The following is a 13,303-nucleotide window of genomic DNA, read 5'->3' as shown; positions in this document are numbered from 1 at the left end:
GTGTGGGCCCTCAAGAAGCTCCGGCCCTACCTCTTTGGCGCCCACTTCCGGGTCCAGACCGACCACCGGCCCTTGCAATGGTTAATGCGAATGCGGGGCGAGAACCCCAAACTGCTGCGATGGTCCATCTCGCTACAAGGGATGGACTTTGACGTCGAACACCGGCCCGGCAATGACCACGCCAACGCCGACGGCCTGTCCCGCTTCTTCCGCCTTGACGAGGAGAATCCCCAAGGAGATGGGTGACTCTCCATGCCTTCGGCTGGGGGGGACGCCTGTTGGACCCGGCCTCGTGGCGTGGTCCTTAACCCCCCTGGACTGTGGCCGTTCCCCGCCCCGGCCTTCACGGGCCACCCGTCTGAACTGCTCCAAGGCCCTTCACCTGGAACTGCACGTGGTCGCATGCTCCTCATGGCTCCGCCATCTTGTTGGCATCTACGTCACCCCGTACACCAGCCGGCGCGACCCCGCTCAACCCGGCCTCGACCCCAGCGAAGCCCCGACCTCGAGGCACCACGGACTGGCCAGGGGGTGCCGCAGGAACCATTCATCGCCCCCGGCGGAGGACGGTATCGTTGGGACCCCCAACTGTCCTCCCCTCTCGAGGTGTGATCGCCCTGCAAACTCCCATGGGCCTGGCGCCTCTCCTGCTGGGCGTCTGGCCACCTCCACCCGGCCACTCCGCCCCCTTGGGCGCAAGGGTCCGGACATCAAAGGGCTCCAGACCTATATCTGGGGCGACCCCACCACAGCTCGGCAGTTGTATCCCGGAGTCGAGAGCCCTGCTGATCGAATCGCGGCTGACCCTACGGAGAAGAACTCTTGTCGGAACCATCACGAGCCCTGCTGACTGCGTCGCGGCTCCCTCTTGTGAACCTTTCCTGGACCACCTGGAACATCGGAGCCCTGCAGACGCCGTCGCGGCCCCACCTCGCTGAGACCTTCCTCGGAGCCCTGCTGACGACGTCGCGGCTCGAGCTGAGCAGAAACCATCTTGAGAGCCCTGCTGATTGAATCGCGGCTCTCCACGAACTGTACGCCAGAGCCCTGCTGACGCCGTCGCGGCTCGACCCCTCCGAGATCGGAGGTCCTCCAGCTTGAGGATAAGAACTGGGCCCCAGGTACCCTCGTACCACATTCCTGCCAAAGACTGTCCCGCTACCCCTACCCTTCCAAAGAGACATTGAGACTTTTGGTGGATCCCTCGATCCCTTCGTGTAAATATTGAACTCGTAACCTTTTATTGATGATAAAGAATTGCTTGTCTTGAGACAACCTCCTTGAGTCCGGTGTGGTGGTGTTACTGTGCTAGTACGTGATAGGAGAAGGATCTCTCAGGAGACTTCTCGGCAGCGCTCGGCTACTTCGTGCAGTGCGAGGGCCCCCCTTGGTGGTCTCACCGACTCCTCGGGGTCCGCCTTCCAACAGGATGAAGAGCAGTGCCGATCACAGACCCCTGAGAAGATGAAGAGCAGTGCCGATCACAGACCCCTGAGAGGATGAAGAGCAGTGCGGATCACAGATCCCTAAGAGGATGAAGAGCAGTGACGATCAAAGATCCCTGAGAAGATGAAGAGCAGTGCCGGTCACAGACCCCTGAGAAGATGAAGAGCAGTGCCGATCACAGACCCCTGAGAGGATGAAGAGCAGTGCAGGTCAAAGAACTCTGAAAGGATGAAGAGCAGTGCAGATCACAGACCCCCGAGAGGATGAAGAGCAGTGCCGATCAAAGATCCCTGAGAAGATGAAGAGCAGTGCCGGTCACAGACCCCTGAGAAGATGAAGCGCAGTGCAGATCACATACCCCTGAAAGGATGAAGAACAATGCTGATCACAGACCCCTGAGAGGATGAAGAGCAGTGCCGATCACAGACCCCTGAGAGAATGAAGAGCAGTGCAGATTACAGTCCCCTGAGATGATAAGGAGCAGTGCCGATTACAGTCCCCTGAGAGGATGAAGAGCAGTGCCGATCACAGACCCCCTGAAAGGATGAAGAGCAGTGCAGATCACAGACCCCTGAAAGGATGAAGAGCAGTGCGGATCACAAATCCCTGAGAGGATGAAGAGCAGTGCCGATCACAGACTCCTGAGAAGATGAAGAGCAGTGCTGATCACAGCCCCCTGAGAGGATGAAGAGCACGGCCGATCACAGACCCCTGAGAGGATGAAGAGCAGTGCCGATCACAGACACCTGAGAGGATTAAGAGCAGTGCGGATCACAGATCCCTGAGAGGATGAAGAGCAGTGCCGATCACAGACTCCTGAGAAGATGAAGAGCAGTGCCAATCACAGACCCCTGAGAGGATGAAGAGCAGTGCGGATCACAGACCCCTGAGAGGATGAAGGGTAGTGCCGATCACAGATCGCTGAGAGGATGAAGAGCAGTGCCGCTCACTGATCCCTGAGAGGATGAAGAGCAGTGCGGATCACAGACCCCTGAGAGGATGAAGAGCAGTGCGGATCACAGACCCCTGAGAGGATGAAGAGCAGTGCCGGTCAAAGACCCCTGAAAGGATGAAGAGCAATGCCCATCACAGATTCCTGAGAGGAGGAAGGGCAGTGCCGATCACAGATCCCTGTGAGGATGAAGAGCAGTGCCAATCACAGACCCCTGAGAGGATGAAGAGCAGTGCCGATCACACATCTCTGAAAGGATGAAGAGCAGTGCCAATCACAGATCCCTCAGAGGATGAAGAGCAGTGCGGATCACAGATCCCTGAGAGGATGAAGAGCAGTGACGATCACAGACCCCTGAGAGGATGAAGAGCAGTGCTGATCACAGCCCCCTGGGAGGATGAAGAGCAGTGCCCATCACAGATTCCTGAGAGGAGGAAGGGCAGTGCTGATCACAGATCCCTGTGAGGATGAAGAGCAGTGCCAATCACAGACCCCTGAGAGGATGAAGAGCAGTGCCGGTCACAGACCCCTGAGAGGATTTAGAGCAGTGCGGATCACAGACCCCTGAGAGGATGAAGAGCAGTGCCAATCACAGACCCCTGAGAGGATGAAGAGCAGTGCTGATCACAGCCCCCTGGGAGGATGAAGAGCAGTGCAAATTCGAACCCTAAGAGGATGAAGAGCAGTGCTGATCACATACTCCTGAGAGGATGAAGAGCAGTGCCGATCACAGCCCCCTGAGATGATGAAGAGCAATGCAGATCCGACCCCTAAGAGCATGGAGAGCAGTGCGGATCACAGATCCCTGAGAGGATGAAGACAGTGCGGATCACAAACCCCTGAGAGGATGAAGAGCAGTGCGGATCACAGACCCCTGAGAGGATGAAGAGCAGTTCAGTTTCGACCCCTAAGAGGATGAAGAGCAGTGCGGATCACAGATCCCTGAGAGGATGAAGAGCAGTGCGGATCACAGAGCACTGAGAGGAAGAAGAGCAGTGCCGATCACAGACCCCTGAGAGGATGAAGAGCAGTGCCGATCACAGATCCCTGAGAGGATGAAGAGCTGTGCAGATCACCGACCCCTGAGAGGATGAAGAACAGTGCAGATCACACACCCCTGAAAGGAAGAAGAGCAGTCCGTATCACAGACCCCTGAGAGGATGAAGAGCAGTACGGATCACAGACCCCTGAAAGGATGAAGAGCAATGCTGATCACAGACCCCTGAGCGGATGAAGAGCGGTGCAAGTCACAGATCCCTGAAAGGATGAAGAGCAGTGCAGATCACAGAACCCTGAAAGGATGAAGAGCAGTGCCGATCACAGATCCCTGAGAGGATGAAGAGCATTGCCAATCACATGTCCCTGAGAGGATGAAGAGCAGTGCAGATTCGACCCCTGAGAGAATGAAGAGCAGTGCCGATCACAGACCCCTGAGAAGATGAAGAGCAGTGCGTACCACAGACAAATGAGAGGATGAATAGCAGTGCCGACCACAGACCCCTGAGAGGATGAAGAGCAGTGCCTATTACAGACCCCTGAGAGGATGAAGAGCAGTGCCAATCACAGATCCCTGAGAGGATGAAGAGCAATGCCGATCACAGATCCCTGAGAGGATGACGAGCTGTGCAGATCACCGACCCCTGAGAGGATGAAGAGCAATGCCGATCACAGACCCCTGAGAGGATGAAGAGCAATGCCGATCACAGACCCCTGAGAGGATGAAGAGCAGTGCCGATCACAGATCCCTCAGAGAATGAAGAGCATTGCCGATCACATGTCCCTGAGAGGATGAAGAGCAGTGCAGGTTCGACCCCTGAGAGGATGAAGAGCAGTGCAGATCACAGACCCCTGGGAGGATGAAGAGCAGTGTAGCTCACAGATCCTTGAGAGGATGAAGAGCAGTGCCGATCACAGACCCCTGAGAAGATGAAGAGCAGTGCGGATCACAGACCCCTGAGAGGATGAAGAGAAATGCCGATCACAGACCCCTGAGAGGATGAAGAGCAGTGCCGATTACAGACCCCTAAGAGGATGAAAAGCAGTGCGGCTCACAGCTACCTGAGAGGATGAAGAGCAGTGCCAATCACAGATCCCTGAGAGGATGAAGAGCAATGCCCATCACAGACCCCTGAGAGGATGAATTGCAGTGCGGATCACAGACCCCTGAGAGGATGAAGATCATTGCAGATCACAGAGCCCTGAGAGGATGAAGAGGAGTGCCAATCACAGACCCCTGAGAGGATGAAGAGCAATGCCGATCACAGATCCCTCAGGGGATGAAGAGCAGTGCAGATCGCAGACCCCTGGGAGGATGATGAGCAGTGCAGCTCACAGATCCCTGAGAGGATAAAGAGCAATGCCCATCACAGACCCCTGAGAGGATGAAGAGCAATGCCGATCAAAGACCCCTGAGAGGATGAAGAGCAGTGCGGATCACAGTCCGCTGAAAGGATGAAGAGCAAATGCTGATCACAGACCCCTAAGAGGATGAATAGCAGTTCCGATCACAGACCCCTGAGAGGATATAGAGCAGTGCCTATCACAGACCCCTGAGAGGATGAACAGCAGTGCAGATTCGACCCCTGAGAGGATTAAGAGCGGTGCCGATCACAGACTCCTGAGAGGATGAAGAATAGTGCTGATTACAGACCCCTGAGAGGATGAAGAGCAGTGCAGATCACAGACCCCTGAAAGGATGAAGAGCAGTGCCGATCACAGATCCCTGAGAGGATGAAGATCAGTGCGGATCACAGAGCCCTGAGAGGATGAAGAGCAGTGCGGATCACAGACCCCTGAAAGGATGAAGAGCAGTGCCCATTACAGACCAATGAGAGTATGAAGAGCAGTGCCGATCACAGATCCCTGAGAGGATGAAGAGCATTGCCAATCACATGTCCCTGAGAGGATGAAGAGCAGTGCAGATTCGACCCCTGAGAGGATGAAGAGCAGTGGCGATCACAGATCCCTGACAGAATGAAGAGCAGTGGCGATCACAGATCCCTGAGAGGATGAAGAGCAGTGCCGACCACAGACCCCTGAGAGGATGAAGAGCAGTGCCTATTACAGACCCCTGAGAGGATGAAGAGCAGAGCAGATTCGACCCCTGAGAGGATGAAGAGCAGTGCCGATCACAGACCCCTGAGAAGATGAAGAGCAGTGCGTACCACAGACAAATGAGAGGATGAATATCAGTGCCGACCACAGACCCTTGAGAGGATGAAGAGCAGTGCCTATTACAGACCCCTGAGAGGAAGAAGAGCAGTGCCAATCACAGATCCCTGAGAGGATGAAGAGCAATGCCGATCACAGATCCCTGAGAGGATGACGAGCTGTGCAGATCACCGACCCCTGAGAGGATGAAGAGCAGTGCCGATCACAGATCCCTGACAGGATGAAGAGCAGTGCCGATCACAGACCCCTGAGAGGATGAAGAGCAGTGCCGATCACAGACCCCTGAGAAGATGAAGAGCAGTGAGTATCACAGACCCCTGAGAGGACGAATAGCAGTACCGGTCACAGACCCCTGAGAGGATGAAGAGCAATGCGTATCACAGACCCCTGAGAGGATTAAGAGCAGTGCCGGTCACAGACCCCTGAAAGGATGAAGATCAGTGCGGATCACATATCCCTGAGAGTATGAAGAGCTGTGCCAGTTGCAGACCCCTGAGAAGATGAAGAGCAGTGCAGATCACAGACCCCTGAAAGGATGAAGAGCAGTGACGATCACAGATCCCTGAGAAGATGAAGAGCAGTGCGGATCACAGTCCACTGAGAGGATGAAGAGCAGTGCCGGTCACAGACCTCTGAGAAGATTAAGAGCAGTGCAAGTCACAGACCCCTGAAAGGATGAAGAGCAGTGCCGATCACAGACCCCTGAGAGGATGAAGAGCACTGCCGATTACAGACCCCTGAGAGGATGAAGAGCAGTGCCGATCACAGACCCCTGGGAGGATGAAGAGTAGTGCGGATCACAGACCCCTGGGAGGATGAAGAGTAGTGCGGATCACAGACCCCTGAGAGGATGAAGAGCAGTGCCGATCACAGATCCCTGAGAGGATGAAGAGCAGTGCCGATCACAGATCCCTGAGAGGATGAAGAGCAGTGGCGATCACAGATCCCTGAGAGGATGAAGGGCAGTGCCAATCAGAGACACCTGAGAGGATGAAGAGCAATGCCGATCACAGATCCCTGAGAGGATGAAGAGCAGTGCCGATTACAGACCCCTGAGAGGATGAAGAGCAGTGTGGCTCATAGATCCCTGAGAGGATGAAGAGCAGTGCCGATCACAGATCCCTGAGAGGATGAAGAGCAGTTCAGATCACAAAACCCTGAGAGGATGAAGAGCAACGCGGATCACAGATCACTGAGAGGATGAAGAGCTGTGCCGATCACAGACCCCTGAGAGGATGAAGAGCAGTGCGGATCACAGAGCCCTGAGAGGATGAAGAGCAGTGCCGATTACAGACCCCTGAGAGGATGAAGAGCAGTGGCGATCACAGATCCCTGACAGAATGAAGAGCAGTGGCGATCACAGATCCCTGAGAGGATGAAGAGCAGTGCCGACCACAGACCCCTGAGAGGATGAAGAGCAGTGCCTATTACAGACCCCTGAGAGGATGAAGAGCAGAGCAGATTCGACCCCTGAGAGGATGAAGAGCAGTGCCGATCACAGACCCCTGAGAAGATGAAGAGCAGTGCGTACCACAGACAAATGAGAGGATGAATATCAGTGCCGACCACAGACCCTTGAGAGGATGAAGAGCAGTGCCTATTACAGACCCCTGAGAGGAAGAAGAGCAGTGCCAATCACAGATCCCTGAGAGGATGAAGAGCAATGCCGATCACAGATCCCTGAGAGGATGACGAGCTGTGCAGATCACCGACCCCTGAGAGGATGAAGAGCAGTGCCGATCACAGATCCCTGACAGGATGAAGAGCAGTGCCGATCAAAGACCCCTGAGAGGATGAAGAGCAGTGCCGATCACAGACCCCTGAGAAGATGAAGAGCAGTGCGTATCACAGACCCCTGAGAGGACGAATAGCAGTACCGGTCACAGACCCCTGAGAGGATGAAGAGCAATGCGTATCACAGACCCCTGAGAGGATTAAGAGCAGTGCCGGTCACAGACCCCTGAAAGGATGAAGAGCAGTGCGGATCACATATCCCTGAGAGTATGAAGAGCTGTGCCAGTTGCAGACCCCTGAGAAGATGAAGAGCAGTGCAGATCACAGACCCCTGAAAGGATGAAGAGCAGTGACGATCACAGATCCCTGAGAAGATGAAGAGCAGTGCGGATCACAGTCCACTGAGAGGATGAAGAGCAGTGCCGGTCACAGACCTCTGAGAAGATTAAGAGCAGTGCAAGTCACAGACCCCTGAAAGGATGAAGAGCAGTGCCGATCACAGACCCCTGAGAGGATGAAGAGCACTGCCGATTACAGACCCCTGAGAGGATGAAGAGCAGTGCCGATCACAGACCCCTGGGAGGATGAAGAGTAGTGCGGATCACAGACCCCTGGGAGGATGAAGAGTAGTGCGGATCACAGACCCCTGAGAGGATGAAGAGCAGTGCCGATCACAGATCCCTGAGAGGATGAAGAGCAGTGCCGATCACAGATCCCTGAGAGGATGAAGAGCAGTGGCGATCACAGATCCCTGAGAGGATGAAGGGCAGTGCCAATCAGAGACACCTGAGAGGATGAAGAGCAATGCCGATCACAGATCCCTGAGAGGATGAAGAGCAGTGCCGATTACAGACCCCTGAGAGGATGAAGAGCAGTGTGGCTCATAGATCCCTGAGAGGATGAAGAGCAGTGCCGATCACAGATCCCTGAGAGGATGAAGAGCAGTTCAGATCACAAAACCCTGAGAGGATGAAGAGCAACGCGGATCACAGATCACTGAGAGGATGAAGAGCTGTGCCGATCACAGACCCCTGAGAGGATGAAGAGCAGTGCGGATCACAGAGCCCTGAGAGGATGAAGAGCAGTGCCGATTACAGACCCCTGAGAGGATGAAGAGCAGTGCCGATCACAGATCCATGAGAGGATGAAGAGCAGTGCCAAACACAGATCCCTGAGAGGATGAAGAGCAGTGCAGATTCGACCCCTGAGAGGATCAAGAACAGTGCCTATCACAGATCCCCGAGAGGATGCAGAGCAGTGCAGATCAGAGAGCCCTGAGAGGATGAAGATCAGTGCCAATCACAGACCCCTGAGAGGATGCAGAGCAGTGCCGATCACAGATCCCTGAGAAGATGAAGAGCAGTGCCGATCACAGATCCCTGAGAGGATGAAGAGCTGTGCGGATTCGACCCCTGAGAGGATGTAGAGCAGTGCCGATCACAGATCCCTGAGAGGATGAAGAGCAGTGTGGATTTGACCCCTGAGAGGATGAAGAGCTGTGCCCATCACAGATCCCTGAGAGGATGAGGAGCAGTGCAGATCACAGACCCCTGAGAGAATGAAGAGCAGAGCAGATCACAGAGCCCTGAGAGGATGAAGAGCAGTGTCGATCCCAGACCCCTGAGAGGATGAAGAGCAGTGTTGATCACAGGCCCCTGAGAGGATAAAGAGCAGTGCTGATCATAGACCCCTAAGAGGATGAAGAGAAGTGCCGATCACAGACCCCTGAGACGATGAAGAGCAGTGCGGATCCCAGATCACTGAGAGGATGAAGAGCAGTGCAGATCACAGACCCCTGTGAGGATGAAGAGCAGTGCAGCTCACAGATCCCTGAGAGGATGAAGAGCAGTGCCGATCACAGACCCATGAGACGATGAAGAGCAGTGCGGATCACAGATCCCTGAAAGGATGATGAGCAATGCAGATCACAGAACCCTGAAAGGATGAAGAGCAGTGCGGATCACAGACCCCTGAGAGGATTAAGAGCAGTGCCGGTCACAGACCCCTGAAAGGATGAAGAGCAGTGCAGATCACAGACCCCTGAAAGGATGAAGAGCAGTGACGATCACAGATCCCTGAGAAGATGAAGAGCAGTGCGGATCACAGTCCACTGAGAGGATGAAGAGCAGTGCCGGTCACAGACCTCTGAGAAGATTAAGAGCAGTGCAAGTCACAGACCCCTGAAAGGATGAAGAGCAGTGCCGATCACAGACCCCTGAGAGGATGAAGAGCAGTGCCGATTACAGACCCCTGAGAGGATGAAGAGCACTCTCGATTACAGACCCCTGAGAGGATGAAGAGCAGTACCGATCACAGACCCCTGAGAGGATGAAGATCAGTGCCGATCACAGACCCCTGGGAGGATGAAGAGTAGTGCGGATCACAGACCCCTGAGAGGATGAAGAGCAGTGCCGATCACAGATCCCTGAGAGGATGAAGAGCAGTGCCGATCACAGATCCCTGAGAGGATGAAGAGCAGTGGCGATCACAGATCCCTGAGAGGATGAAGGGCAGTGCCAATCAGAGACACCTGAGAGGATGAAGAGCAATGCCGATCACAGATCCCTGAGAGGATGAAGAGCAGTGCCGATTACAGACCCCTGAGAGGATGAAGAGCAGTGTGGCTCATAGATCCCTGAGAGGATGAAGAGCAGTGCCGATCACAGATCCCTGAGAGGATGAAGAGCAGTTCAGATCACAAACCCCTGAGAGGATGAAGAGCAACGCGGATCACAGATCACTGAGAGGATGAAGAGCTGTGCCGATCACAGACCCCTGAGAGGATGAAGAGCAGTGCGGATCACAGAGCCCTGAGAGGATGAAGAGCAGTGCCGATTACAGACCCCTTAGAGGATGAAGAGCAGTGCCGATCACAGATCCATGAGAGGATGAAGAGCAGTGCCAAACACAGATCCCTGAGAGGATGAAGAGCAGTGCAGATTCGACCCCTGAGAGGATCAAGAACAGTGCCTATCACAGATCCCCGAGAGGATGCAGAGCAGTGCAGATCAGAGAGCCCTGAGAGGATGAAGATCAGTGCCAATCACAGACCCCTGAGAGGATGCAGAGCAGTGCCAATCACAGATCCCTGAGAAGATGAAGAGCAGTGCCGATCACAGATCCCTGAGAGGATGAAGAGCTGTGCGGATTCGACCCCTGAGAGGATGTAGAGCAGTGCCGATCACAGATCCCTGAGAGGATGAAGAGCAGTGCGGATTTGACCCCTGAGAGGATAAAGAGCTGTGCCCATCACAGATCCCTGAGAGGATGAGGAGCAGTGCAGATCACAGACCCCTGAGAGAATGAAGAGCAGAGCAGATCACAGAGCCCTGAGAGGATGAAGAGCAGTGTCGATCACAGGCCCCTGAGAGGATAAAGAGCAGTGCCAATCACAGACCCCTAAGAGGATGAAGAGAAGTGCCGATCACAGACCCCTGAGACGATGAAGAGCAGTGCGGATCCCAGATCACTGAGAGGATGAAGAGCAGTGCAGATCACAGACCCCTGTGAGGATGAAGAGCAGTGCAGCTCACAGATCCCTGAGAGGATGAAGAGCAGTGCCGATCACAGACCCATGAGACGATGAAGAGCAATGCGGATCACAGATCCCTGAAAGGATGATGAGCAATGCAGATCACAGAACCCTGAAAGGATGAAGAGCAGTGCGGCTCACAGACCCGTGAGAAGATGAAGAGCAGTGCACATCAGAGACCCCTGAGAGGATGAAGAGTAGTGCGGATCACAGATCTCTGAGAGGATGAAGAGCAGTGTCGGTCACAGACCCCTGAGAAGATGAAGAGGAGTGTCGGTCACAGGCCCCTGAGAAGATGAAGATCAGTGCAGATGACAGACCCCTGAGAGGATGAAGATCAGTGCCTGTCGCAGACCCCTGAGAAGGTGAAGAGCAGTGCAGATCACAGACCCCTGAAAGGATGAAAAGCAGTGCCGATCAAAGATCCCTGACAGGATGAAGAGCAGTGCGGATCACATATCCCTGAGAGGATGAAGAGCTGTGCCAGTCGCAGACCCCTGAGAAGATGAAGAGCAGTGCAGATCACAGACCCCTGAAAGGATGAAGAGCAGTGCCGATCACAGACCCCTGAGAGGATGAAGAGCAGCGCGGATCACAGACCCCTGAGAGGATGAAGAGCTGTGCCGATCACAGATGCCTGAGAGGATGAAGAGCAGTGCAGATTCGACCTCTAAGAGGATGAAGAGCAGTACAGATCAAAGACTCCTGAGAGGATGAAGAGCAATGCCAATCACAGACACCTGAGAGGAGGAAGATCAGTGCAGATCACAGACCCCTGAGAGGATGAAGAGCAGTGCCGATCACAGACCCCTGAGAGGATGAAGAGCAGTGCGGATTTCAGACCCCTGAGTGGATGAAGAGCAGTGCGTATCACAGAGCCCTGAGAGAATGAAGAGCAGTGCCGATCACAGATCCCTGAGAGGATGAAGAGCAGTGCCAAACACAGATCCCTGAGAGGATGAAGAGCAGTGCCAATCACAGACCCCTGAGAGGCTGCAGAGCAGTGCCGATCACAGATCCATGAGAGGATGAAGAGCTGTGCGGATTCGACCCCTGAGAGGATGTAGAGCAGTGCCGATCACAGATCCCTGAGAGGATGAAGAGCAGTGCGGATTTGACCCCTGAGAGGATGGAGAGCTGTGCCGATCACGGATCCCTGAGAGGATGAAGAGCAGTGCAGATCACAGACCCCTGAGAGAATGAAGAGCAGTGCAGATCACAGAGCCCTGAGAGGATGAAGAGCTGTACCGATCGCAGACCCCTGAGAGGATGAAGAGCAGTGCCGATCACAGGCCCTTGAGAGGATAAAGAGCAGTGCCGATCACAGACCCCTAAGAGGATGAAGATCAGTGATGATCACAGACCCCTGAGAGTATGAAGAACAGTGCGTATCACAGACCCCTGAGACGATGAAGAGCAGCACCGAACACAGACCCCTGAGAAGATGAAGAGCTTTGCCGATCACAGACCCCTGAGAGGATGAAGAGCTTTGCCGATCACAGATCACTGAGAGGATGAAGAGCAGTGCAGATCACAGATCCCTGAGAGGATGAAGAGCAGTGGCGATCACAGATCCCTGAGAGGATGAAGGGCAGTGCCAATCAGAGACACCTGAGAGGATGAAGAGCAATGCCATTCACAGATCCCTGAGAGGATGAAGAGCAGTGCCGATTACTGACCCCTGAGAGGATGAAGAGCAGTGTGGCTCACAGATCCCTGAGAGGATGAAGAGCAGTGCCGATCACAGATCCCTGAGAGGATGAAGAGCAGTTCAGATCACAAACCCCTGAGAGGATGAAGAGCAACGCGGATCACAGATCCCTGAGAGGATGAAGAGCTGTGCCGATCACAGACCCCTGAGAGGATGAAGAGCAGTGCGGATCACAGAGCCCTGAGAGGATGAAGAGCAGTGCCGATTACAGACCCCTGAGAGGATGAAGAGCAGTGCCGATCACAGATCCATGAGAGGATGAAGAGCAGTGCCAAACACAGATCCCTGTGAGGATGAAGAGCAGTGCAGATTCGACCCCTGAGAGGATCAAGAACAGTGCCTATCACAGATCCCTGAGAGGATGCAGAGCAGTGCAGATCAGAGAGCCCTGAGAGGATGAAGATCAGTGCCAATCACAGACCCCTGAGAGGATGCAGAGCAGTGCCGATCACAGATCCCTGAGAGGATGAAGAGCAGTGCCGATCACAGATCCCTGAGAGGATGAAGAGCTGTGCGGATTCGACCCCTGAGAGGATGCAGAGCAGTGCCGATCACAGATCCCTGAGAGGATGAAGAGCAGTGCGGATTTGACCCCTGAGAGGATGAAGAGCTGTGCCGATCACAGATCCCTGAGAGGATGAGGAGCAGTGCAGATCACAGACCCCTGAGAGAATGAAGAGCAGAGCAGATCACAGAGCCCTGAGAGGATGAAGAGCAGTGTCGATCACAGACCCCTGAGAGGATGAAGAGCAGTGTC

The sequence above is a fragment of the Triturus cristatus genome, chromosome 1_1 (assembly GCF_964204655.1).
Source record: "Triturus cristatus chromosome 1_1, aTriCri1.1, whole genome shotgun sequence".
NCBI classification, from domain to species: Eukaryota; Metazoa; Chordata; class Amphibia; order Caudata; family Salamandridae; genus Triturus; species Triturus cristatus.
This window is presented reverse-complemented; position numbering follows the sequence as displayed.